Raw genomic sequence first — 12,739 nt, 5'->3', positions numbered from 1 at the left:
TATGTATATACATATATGTGTGTGTGTGTGTGTGTGTGTATCACACACACAAATATATAAATAGTTACACTATAAAATATATATATAAATGTGTATACACACAAACACGTATATATATATATATATTTGCAATTATCCTCTTTGTCTACCATCATTAAATGTCTATTTTCTAGCCGGACTGAAAGAACAATGTTCTCAGCTGAGGTGGAGAAGCAGACAGATGAAAAATGAGCAATCCAGGTCTGAGCAGGGAAAATCTACATTTTAAAAATGCTTTGAAAGAAGTCTGTGTTCCCCTAGGACGTGAGACTCTCACTATGCACTCTGCTCAGTAATATAGTACATCAGTACATGATTTTCCTAGATTAATTACATAAGTATTCAATAATAATGACTCATTATTCTACCAACTACATCCTTATACCAGCAAGCCTGGAACATACCAACTTCATCAAATGCTACTTAAGGAAGTAGGCTACACAGTGATAGATAAATACCAGAGAGAGAGAGGGAGAGTGCTAGCAGCAGTGATCGGGTCCACACAAAGGTTTGATCATTGAATGCCCAAGGGGAGAGTACCTGGCTCTCAGGTTAAAGACAGTGGGGTTCTGTTCATTGGTTTTATCCAACCCTACACACTAGCGGTGAGGATATTTTCAAGAAATTGCCCATGAAACAGATCAAGATGGTCTCTTCCTCACTCACTTAGCTTTCATTCATGTTGTTTTACCATTTCCCTCCCAGGTACTCATTTGAAGCCCACCCAGTCTTAGAGCCCACCATAAACCTGATCTCTGCCATGAGGCTTCCCTGGTCCCCTCTAGAGCACAGTCAAATTTCCCTCTCAATACTCTTTATCAGTTATGACTGGGATGTCTTCTCAATGGGCTCTTTATCCTCTAGCTCCTGGACAGAACAGTCTACTTCCACAAACAGTTATGGAGAATCACTGTGTGGTTAATACTGTGCTTGACATTGTGGAGGGCACCAAGGAAGATAGTATTTGAACACAGGCACTTTATATATCTGTCATTAATGCTTTGAGAGGGATATTATTACTCCCTCATGATATCAGTGAAAAAACAAGAGAATGTAACGAGTTAAATAGCCTGTCAAAATTTGCATATCTAATAAGTAAAATAGCCAGAACTTAAATCCATATCAAACTGATTCTACATCCCTTATTCCAGAAGTTTCAGATACATGGTCCAAGAACTAAGTAAATGAATTTTAACTGGCATGATGTTTAAAAAAAAAAAAGGCATGTAAGTGACTTCAGATGGGTGTACTTTCAGTTCTCCCCAGCCCCATACCACTCTACTGTCCTGGGTTCCTACACTAGCACACTTCTTTATGCTATCTGCATGGCTCCTAATGCAGTTCAGCTTGTTTCCCCTGCTACTCCCTCCAACAGTCTGTTTTGTCTCATGCTTATAATCTAGCAGGGAAGAAATCATAATATAAAATGGAAAAGAGACATACAGAGATTCTCAAAAGAATGAGAAAGTTTCCTAGATACAGGAACAACATGAGTTCTTGAAGGCTAAGATTTTGGAAATAAGAGCTTGGAAGAAGACTGTTACAAGGCAAATAAGTGGGAAGAAAATGGTCCACTAGGTAAGAGAGGAAAGTACAGTCAGATTTGGAAAGCAGGAGTTTGCTAGTTTGCTTTCACTTGAAAGTGGGTCTGTTAAAGGCAACAGCAAGAGAGGAGGCTGAAAAGGTAGTGTAGCTTGATCTTGGGAAGATTTTGAATGCCATACTCAGCAGTCTGGATGTTATTCTGTCAAAATTAAGGTCCTCACAAAGGTTTGTGAGAAGTCTTATATTTGGAACCAGATTTCAGAAAGAACAATCTGGCAGGAAGTGAGCAGCAATTATGTGGAAGGAGAAATGGGTGGGTGGAAGAGCAGGGAAACAAAGGATGAAACCAGCTGTTCTTGTCTGGGAATAAGATGCCAGAGCCAGAACCAGAGAATAACAGGGAGAATGGCAGGGGCGTAGGGGTTCACTGAGAAGAACCTTAGGTGAGAGTCCCAGGGCCTGGCTTTGTGTGTAAAGCACTCCACATTTTTACTCAAAACCATCTTATTAGATGCCTTTCCTGACCACCTAATATAAAACTAGCTCTCCCATCCTACCCCATCCCCCTAGTGTTGCCTTATCTTTCTATGTAACCTTTATCATCATTTGACATACTATATACTCCCTTGTTTTTTTGCTTACTGCCTGGCTCTCCTGGTAAGTTAAGCTTCAGACAAGGATACCTATCTGTTTAATCCCTGTAGTATCTCCCAAAGTGCTGGGAACATAGAAAGCATTAATAAATATTTATTAAATGAATAAATAAATGGAGTCTTCCTGAGGCTTGGTGTCTTCTTTCTCCATGCAGACCACAAGCCCAAGAGTCATGTTTCACAGTCTTGCACACATCACAGAGCCTCGCTTACCTAGGCCCTGTTACCTAAAGACTGTGCTACAGCCACACTCCTACCTAGTCCTCCAAATAGATGTCACACTTTTTGCTAACCTGTACCCTTTCCAGTGGTGAGGAGCTCCTTCTGATATTGTGCCAGTCATGTGGCAGAGTGGCTAACATAAGTACTAACTGAAACAGATATTTCAGGGAGCATGTCACAAATTCCAAATTGGGCTGAAGCTTAGGCTACTTTGTACCTTTCCCACATAATATTTATCATAGTACGTCTGATTAGTTATTAGATAACTTTTTGTTTTTGAGACCTATGGTTCTCAAACTTACCGGTCCAAATCTGTGTTATGGCAAAATAGTATCTAGCACCATCTTTACTAGCCTGAAATGAAGGTTAATGGTTAATTGTAACCTATCTTCATATAATTTCTTGAAAAAAGTCAATAAAGTGCCCTAACTTAATATAAAGAGAATAAAAGGAAAGTAATTTGTAATAAAATACTACATATTCCAATATATGGATAGTATAGCATGACTACACTAAGACATCTAATGAAGGTGTCAGGTGCTCACACCCCTGTTGGGTACTGTCCCACGAATACAATGCTGCCGGAGCAGACTGATACAGACATGTTGTATTAAAACATCTGAATATGATGAGTAGCCTTCCTGATGTGAACTCTCCAAAATAGTGAATACTTCTCCTTTAAGTTCAATGATGACTTACAATCAAGAGAGGAACCAAGAAAAATTAGTGCTGACAGATGTTTGAAAGCATAAAACCAAGGGAAACTCATTATATTCAGCCACTTGGATGAGCTATAGAACTCCAAGGTGCTTGGAAAAAGAATTTACTTGATGCAGACACATATATGCCCTGTTTTCTTAAATTTATTATTTTTTTATTTAAATATATTTGACTTATAACATTGTGTAAGCTGAAGGTATACAACATGTTGATTTGATACATGTTTATATTGCAATTTGATTGCTGTTGTATCATTAGCTAGCACTTCTATTGTTAAATCCATAAAAACAGAGAATAAAGTGGTAGTTACCCAGGGCTGGGGGTGGAGGTATAGAAACCGTATTTAAGTGTACAAACTTGTAATTAGCAGATAAGCAAGTTCTGGAGCTCTAATGCACAGACAACAATATTATTGCAATGTCTAATGCATAGACAGCAATGTTATAAACATCAAACCTGCCAAAAGATCTTAATTATTCTCACCATGCTACGTTTTACAAGTATATAGAAATACCTAACAGCCTCCAGCCAACCTGACCTATAAAACTAGAGCAGTTTTAAGCTTCTGTTGTTGATTTACGTTTTAAGTGCTTTCTCAATAAAGTATAGCTTATTTAAAAAGTTTAGAACATTTAAGCTAATCAGAACCAGTGACTCATTTTTAAAATAATATTTTGTAGCTTCATTTCACTATCCCAAAAGCAAAATTCATAGATTACAGAATGTATCACACATGTATTTCCAAAAATCAATATAATGCAGTAGGCATAGTATATCATAAAGGAGAAGTAAAAGGAAAATAATTTGTAACAAAATAATGCATATGTTTATTATTGCATAAATGCTTGGGCACGGCTGTACTAGAAGACAGAACCAAATAGTCTGAAATTTGTGTTATACATAGAATTGCTGTGAATATGATAGCACGAATACAAACTAATCTAAGTGTACTGAACTGGAGACTTAATACCATGGGTAACATTCCCATTGGGAACATGATTTTCCCTAAATAGTGAACAACTTTTAGTAAAATTGCAAACAAAACGAAATGTAGCCTTTCTTAGATTTATAGTTGTATTTTTGGAAGAAAAAATATCAGTACCAAATTCAAAATAGAATTACCATATGACCCAGTAATTCCACTTCTGGGCATCATATTCAAAATAATTAAAAGCAGGATTTCAAAGAGATATTTGTACACCCATGTTGAGAGCAGCACTGAATATTCACAATAGCCAAGGCATGGGAGCAACCAAAGTGTCCATCAGGAAATGAATGGATTAACTGCAGTGCATGCATACAACAGAATATTACTCAGCGTTAAATGGGAAGGAAATTACACATGTGCTATAACATGTATGAACACTGGGGATATTATGCTAAGTGCAATAGGTATTACAAAAAGACAAATACATATGATTCTACTTCTATATACTATCTAGATTAGTCAAATTTATAAAAAAAGAAAGTAGAAACAGTGGTTGCCAGAGGCTAGGGAGGGGAAAATATAGAGTATTGCTTAATGGCTACAGAGTTTCAGTTTTGCAAGATAAAAAAGTTCTAGACATCTGTTGCACAACAGTATGAATATACTTAATGCTAGTTAAGTATAAACTGTAGTTAGAAAAAACTAAACTAAAACTAAAAACTAAAACTAAACTATAGTTAGAAATTATTAAAATGGCAAATTTTTGTGTATTTTTATAATTAAAATGATATATAATAAAGTCTCACCAAAAACCACTTAGTTTTAGATATAAAAGAGTTGGGTTTGGCAATTCACAGACCTATACCCCTGGGGCTAATAATACATTATATGTTTATTAAAAAAATTGTAAAATTATTTAAAAAAATAAAAATTAAAAAAATAAAAGAGGTGGGTTCTAGACTCATTGAAAAGAACTTTTTTAATCTACATATATGTCCTTCAAGATGCTTGAAAGTCATGTAAGATAAAAAACAATTGGTCTGTCCTGCACATGTAAGACATCTAGTTTCTATCATTGCTGCCTACCCAATGCCTATAGCACCTACCAAAATTTTAACAGCCCAAAAACATCTCCACAAATTTTCAAATGCTGACTTATGGGATGGAACTGTGTCCATTAAGTTGAGAACCATAATGTTACATGAGACTAGAGATCTTGTGTCCTTGTATCTCGCTTGTAATTGTATGGCCAGAACCTAGCAAAGGTTTAATGCATGCTACTTTAAACGTGTTTAATGAATAATAACTGCATAAATAAATGAAGATGTCCCTGGGAATAAAAACTGTGTTTTGTTTATGTTTGGACACTACCCTCGCACCCAACATTACCTAAGACTATGTTTGGCATGTTGTAGATGCTCAAAAATACTTGGGTCCTCACTTAACAAATACAACAAATACATAATGCTGCCCCACACAGTCCCTACCCTTGTGGAACTGATTGGAGCAACAGACAACTGACACCAGACAGTCTAAGATAACCCATCCTTTATTTTGGTCCCAAGTTCACAGTAATAGTAGTAAGGGAGTAATAACAGTAGAGATTGTAGTAGTAGAAATACTCCTCTAAAAATTACTATTTCTACCAGGAAGTATTACTTCTAATAGGAGTTGCTACTTGTGGAGTACCTACGTATGCTTGCAATAACTCTTCTAATTCTGACCCAGTTCCTACAAACTCTGTATTATCAGAGACCTGCTTGCTGCCACAGCATCATTGCTCAATACCTCCCCTTTCCCACGCTCCACTGTACATTCCAGCTGAGACTGAATTTCTTTCAATCCTCAAATACTCCATAGTCTCATGTCCCTGAACTACACATATGCAGTCCTGTTTCCTGGAAGACCTGTCATACCAACCCTGCCTCAGTAGGTCCTACTCATCTAGTAGACATTACTGCCTTTGAGGAGACTTCCCTGATCCTTTCCCAGTGCCCCTTTTTTGTGTTTCCATAGCACTTTGACCTTCTTCTATAATAGCACTCATAGTACTGCATTTCCTGTTTACTTATCTGTGTCACCATTAAGAGTATAAAATCTGTTAGGTCAGAGACCACATTTATTTTGCTCACCACTGTATCCCCTGTAAGGACAATGGAATCCCCTTTCAGTCTCTGGGTTTCTCTTCTCTGCCTTCTGTATGCTTCCGTTTCTAATAGTTTGTTTGCAATCCTCTTTAGAGAACTAACTTTAAGTGAATGGAGCCATTATGCCTTTATAGACAAAGATCAGGAAGCATCTGGAGTATATATTCACCCTCCAATTATAGGACAGTTTTTACCCACTGACTGATTAGTCCTGGAGTATGGAAGCCCAGCTCCTTTGGCCATAAATTAGAAAAAAATACTGGGTTATGACTTATACTCCAGGTTCCCCTATGGAATCAGGCTGAAACTACCCTCTGCAAGATTTGGCCTAAAACTGAACCTTGCTTGGTCCCTTGCCCTTTGTCATTTCTACCATTCTGTTATAGGTTTCTCCTGGAAGCATTTCTTTGTAAAACTCTTCCACTCAAATCCTTGCCTCAGGATCTGCTTTTGGCAAGCCCAACTAAGACAACCTATGAAAAACTAGTAAAATTATATGGAATAAAATGATGTGGACTAGAATTCAGTATTTGTAAAATTACTCAATGACTAGTGACAGAATCTGACAATGTAGGTATGTTTCTCCCCATTCTACAGATCAGGAAACTGAGGTTAAGAGTAATTAAATATTTATTCTAACTCACGCAGCTAGAACTCAAAAGAGCCAAGAGCCAACCCCAGGCCCATCTATGGCTCCAAACTGTATTTTTTGGCAATACTATGTTCCTCCTGGCCCTAATTCAATGTTTTGGGAAACAGAAGGAATGCCATACCCCTTGGATATCTTCAGGTACTGCATTCTGTTCTACTGGTAGCTTCTCCTAGAATCAACATTCACTCAACAAAGAACCTTCACAGCCCTGAGAAGATATACTGCTCCATCCTGATTTATCAGATGACATTTCTAGAGTTCAGTTCTGTTATCAACTATCAGGAAATATTCAAAGTGTCAAAGCCAAATAGATATCTATTCCCTAACATAGCACAAGGGGAGGAAAATTTGCAGAAGTGTCCCATGGTATCAGGCTTTGCCAAGGAGAGGGAGATAAAAAGTAATAGCCTAATTTTCGTTAAGTGATTGCTCTCATAAAGTAAAAGAGAATTTGTCCTTACCAGGACATTAACCCTGCATTGCTCAGACAATTAACGAAAGTCATAAATTAATCCATAATCATAATCTCAAAAGAAATCATATCTTACCACAGAGGGTAAGAAAAGGAGAAAGTTATCTTGGAGAAGATGCTTCATCAGTTCTATTTCGCAAGAAAACCCATACCCTCATGTCTTTATCCTCACAATTCTCTTCCTTATTTATCCCCATCACCTCATCTCACCTTTTTTCCTCTTCTCCCTCTGCTCACTTCAACTTAATATCCCCCATCCCAAATCCTCAGGTCTCAAAACTCAGAGATGAAAAATGAGAATATTCTTTTATCCACTCTGAAAGAATATTGAATTGTTTTAATATGGCAGTTTATTCAAAGAGTGTACATTTTCTACTAAAGACTACAGAGATCCTTCAGGGCTAGACAGAAATGAAACTTGAAAATTAAAATAATAAAATGATTATGAGATTGTGGGGTATTATCTTTGATTTTAATTTTATTTCCTTTGTTATTGTTAATTATAATATTTAAATAATAAATACATATTTGGAAAGAGAATAAGGAAGTCAAGAAAGCAGAAGTGAGAGGGTACTGATTGCCTATACCATGCTAAGCAATATAATTTATTGATTCTTAATCATAAATCTGCCAAATAAGTATGGTTATCCCCATTTTACAGATGTTGAAAGTAAAGAAGTCTTATTTCTCTTTCAAAGTCAGGATTTAGTGCCAGCATTATTTGTCTCCAAAGGCCAAGCTACGAGCTTTGAGATGAGGAATGACCAGGGAGAAGAGATGGATGACACACACAGAAGGCTTAGGAAACACTTAAATAAAGCTCCCGCTGTTCCATGATCCTCTAGTAAATAATAATCTTGTAAGTAAGATCATTTATGAATCTCTTTGACAGATGACGTTTTTCTTACTAGAGTCTAGAAGGGAAGCAAGTGAAGAGAATGGGACAAGAAAATCAGGGCCTTGTGGCATGACGAAATGCCTAATACTAACAGAAATATTAACAGATATGCTTCCCTTTATCCTGTTGCCCATCAGACTGTTGGAATGCATTGCCTCAAGTGAGGGACAACACAGCAAAGTGGATTTCTGGTAACTGATATTCAAAAGCCTCAGTCTTGGAAAACAATAAACATTCAGAAGCATACATAAGAAAGTTGGGAGACTATGGGATAAGAGTGGAGGTTTTGTTCCCTAGACAGGATCCCATGGACTAGCAGGAGGGGAGAGGACAGAGGACAGGATGAGTTAGAGAAGTATTTGTGACCATGTAAACAGGAGTGGGGGCAGTTATCTAGAGACTTTGATACAGATGACAGCACTGGCTTCCAATTTGCTGCCAGAGCCTCCAGCATCTCCAGTCTAGGTCCTTCACTGGCAACTGCAGGCCCCTTACTCCACAGTAACACCACCCTCAAGCGTGAACAATGCAGAAGAATTGGAGTCTGAGAAAGGATGAGATGAAAAACAGGGTTAGAGGCAGGGCAGGCCAATGATGTTTCTCACCAATACTGCATTTGGTCCCTTATGGGCCCTTAGAAAACAGACAGATGAGGAGAACCAGCAAGATGCCTCCAAACCAAACACGCCTTCAAAACAAACACAATTTTATGTGTGTGTTGGGGACAGGGAATGGAGTTCATGTTGAATTTGTTGCTTCTGGTGTTTCGAAACCAATCTGAACCAACTAGTTAAACAAAACAGATAAAGTAGGATGACTTTAAAAAGAGGACAAAGTGACTTCAAAATATTTCTAGTTTCCTGGCTCTTCATAAACCTGCAGAAAATATAAGGCATCTCTGCAGATTTTTAGGGAAATTTTTAGTGGAAGATTTAATATTACAATTTCTGTACAGAGTCAGCCTTTGGATTTCTCTTTGATAAGATTCTAAAGTTTGAGTTTGCACGAGGTGTATGTTACTTCTAAATAGTGGCAATCACTTGTTTTTAAGCATATTACTTATAGGATCCTGTATCATATATATTTCTATGTATCTATATAAATCATATTATATGTCTATACAGCTCATCTGTCAAACATACATAGCACAATGTGAACAATTGGTAAACTAACAATTGTAGCATGGCAAAAGTACTAACTCATTATACTGCTAATCTGCAATTCCCTTTTATAGCTTTATAGCTTTAATTTGCAATTTTCTCTTTAAGAACAAGGTTGAACATGGTAGGAAAGGAAATCTGCATTTCCTTTCCTGTGAATTATCTGTTCATATAATTTGCTCATTTTTATTTTGGGTTATTGGTCTTTGTCTTACTGATCATATGACTTTCAAATGATAAGAAAGTAAGTTCTTTGTAGATCTTTTCCCCAGATTTTCTTCTAACTTTTTTTTTTGTTTCCCAGGTAGATATTTATTTTTAATTTACTGTACTCAATAGTTATCAATCTTCCCTTTCTGTTATGGTGTTTAGATTATGCTCACAAAGGCCATCCTCATGCAAGATGGTACCCATGTTTTGTTCTAGTATACTATGATGTTATATGTATATATATGTAAAAATAATATAATAATGATACACACATAATTACATATTTAAATCATTTGAAATTTATGTAAGTTTAAGTGAGATAGGAATAAAATTTAACTGACTTTTTCTCCAGATGACTATCCAATTATCTCAATGCCATTGTTAAATTCCTATATGTTGTTCACTTAATTTCCTATCTATTATCTTCTTTAACTCTTAAAACACTCTTGCAAGATAGATATTGTTACAGAGAAAGCTACTTGGGGCAAGGAAAACTTGTATCTTAGAATTAGGAAAACACAACAGTAATAGAATTACGGAGATGAAATAAATTTGATACCATGGCAAATGCATTTGTATGAAATAAAAGCTTCATAAATTGATATATTTCACTGTATTTATAATAGCTCTAGCCAAAAGAAATAATAAATGTAGTAAATGCCTTGTTAAAAAATACCATGTTATTGGCTAAATTATTAGTGAGCAGTGACCCTAATTAACAACGTAATAAGCTTGCTGACTTGCTGATGGGGCAGTTTTTCACACATCATCTGTGCCAGGTAAGCCTTCCCAAGCAGGATTTAAAAATGTATTATACTTAAAAGTGTAGGGGAAAAAAAGGCAGCTCTGGTAATTGATCAGGGCTCAGAAAGGTGTGTGTTCTATTCCCTAGGCCTCCCTTGAGCCCGGCCACCTCCCATCCCCCATTTAAGAAGGGAGTAGAAAGAGACCTGACCTCACTGGCCATGATGATGTATGTTCTATCTGTGAGGGAGAACTGATCTTGGGACCCTTACTGCTTATTATCTCCAGCCTCTTCTTTGCTTTAGGCTGTAGCTCTCAGGCACCAAAGAGATTGCTGATTATCCAAATTTGTTTGCTCCCTAAAAATTCAGTATTTATGATCATTTGGCTTGCAGCATGTTGGAGTCTAATTTCCTCAAACAGTGAGGGAGCTGTAGGCTTTAGTTTTGTGTGATTATTGAAAACCTGAATGGCCTTCCTAGTATTCTTCCCATTTTCATTTTCCAAAATATGTTAAGGAAAAGAGGTCAGGGAAGTCAATTTCATCCACATCACTGATACCACACTGAACATTGATCTGAACAGGTGAGGCCAAAAGACTTAGCCTTGATGTAAACATGAATAAAAAGGCAACTGATACAATTGTGAAGGTTAGTGATAAAAAGCAAATACACTGGGGCCCTTTTACTTATATTTTCAATAGAGAAGTGGTATACAGTAACATATAAATTCATGCTGGAGTCCCCCCCAAAAAAGTCTTGCTTCCAAAAGTCTTGTCTTGTATGCTGATAATTAATTATTAATATTAATTCAAAAAGAATCTCCTTTACTCCCTCAGAAGTTTAATTAAAAAGTATGTCTTAACAAGTCTGGTATAGGCTCAAATTCAAATCAGTCCATCAATCTATGAATCAATACTTATCATAAAGTCCAACAAAATAAAACATCAACTCAGATGAGATTCCCTTCCGAGAAAAATTTATGTTCTCATTTTCTCCTGGTTCAGTAATTTAGGAAAACATGAAGTGTGACTACAAAGTAATGATACTGATTCCACTTGTCACCCATGAAGATCAACCTTGTCATGTATATATTAGTTACATAACATAGGACCTCATCACTTATGTAAACTGGGACACCAGGGGAAAATGAGAAAATTTTTGTTAAGGTTAACTCAAAATAATATGAGGCTGATTGAATGTGTCATTCCTTAAAATCAGTAGATTGGTTTGATTTTAGTTATAGTTTTATTGGTTCAAGTGTATCTCCCATGGGTGAGGCGGTATGGTATGGTATGTGCATGTTCATGGACATGCATTCATGCATGTGTGTGTGTGCATGTGAAGTGTGTGTTGTGTTGGTGTGAAGGAAGGTATTTTTAAAAAGGAGGAAATGACTCTCAAAAGATCTCACAATCTAATTGTACATGCAGTAACTAATGGCCCCACCACTCACAGCTGTGTGAACTCGGGCAAGTTCCTTAACTTCTCTCTGCCTGTGTCGTCTATGAAGTAAGAATAATAATAGCACCTACTTCACATGCTTAGTGTAAGGATTAAATGAGACCATGTATGTGAAGTACTAAATACAGTCCATGTTGAATTCAATGATAACAATGGCGGTATTACAATAACATTGCAGAGGGACATTGTTGCTCTCTTGCAATAATAATACTGCTATCAGCTCCCAGGGTTTTATCTGAGGACTGGGAGAAATCTTGACTTTCAAAGTTTCTTGGCTCAAATACATAGTGATGTGACTTGGCAAATGTCAGTGACAAGGGCAGCCTGGAAATAACTTAGTCTCCCGATTCTGCCTCATTTGCTTAATTATGGGGGAGGGTGAGAGATTTTGTACTTTACGGTAGGTTGCTCAAAAAAAAAAAACAAAACAAAACCCTGAATGAATACCATCAAAGCAGTTTGAGGCACATAAAGGGTAGACATTAAGTAAAGTCAGTCACCAGTCAACAGCATTTATTGATTTATTTCTGTGTGAAGAGCATTGTATTATGTGCTGAATGGGAATGCTGTATTCTTATTCTTCAAGGCATAGAAGTTGACCTGGGATAGGTTGACCTGAATTTTTCTGTAAAAGCTTTCTCCAGATGGCTGCTTAAGCAGTTGTTAATTGAAAGAGAGAACTCCATCCACAGCACCCTTCACTCTTTAACTTCCTGGCACTCTCAGGGCTGTCCCAGGATGCTGCAGACCCTTCCAAAGCACTCACCAGGTAGGCTGCCACCTGAGATTCTTGACTTGACATTCTTGATCCTGAAGTATAGGCTAAGAAACTATGCTTTACAGTATAAAGAAAATCTTCTTACGGTACAACAAAAATAAAGTGATC

The sequence above is a fragment of the Lutra lutra genome, chromosome 7 (assembly GCF_902655055.1).
Source record: "Lutra lutra chromosome 7, mLutLut1.2, whole genome shotgun sequence".
In the NCBI taxonomy this organism is placed as follows: Eukaryota; Metazoa; Chordata; class Mammalia; order Carnivora; family Mustelidae; genus Lutra; species Lutra lutra.
The sequence above is the reverse complement of the archived record's forward strand: the minus strand, read 5'-3'. Positions refer to the sequence as shown.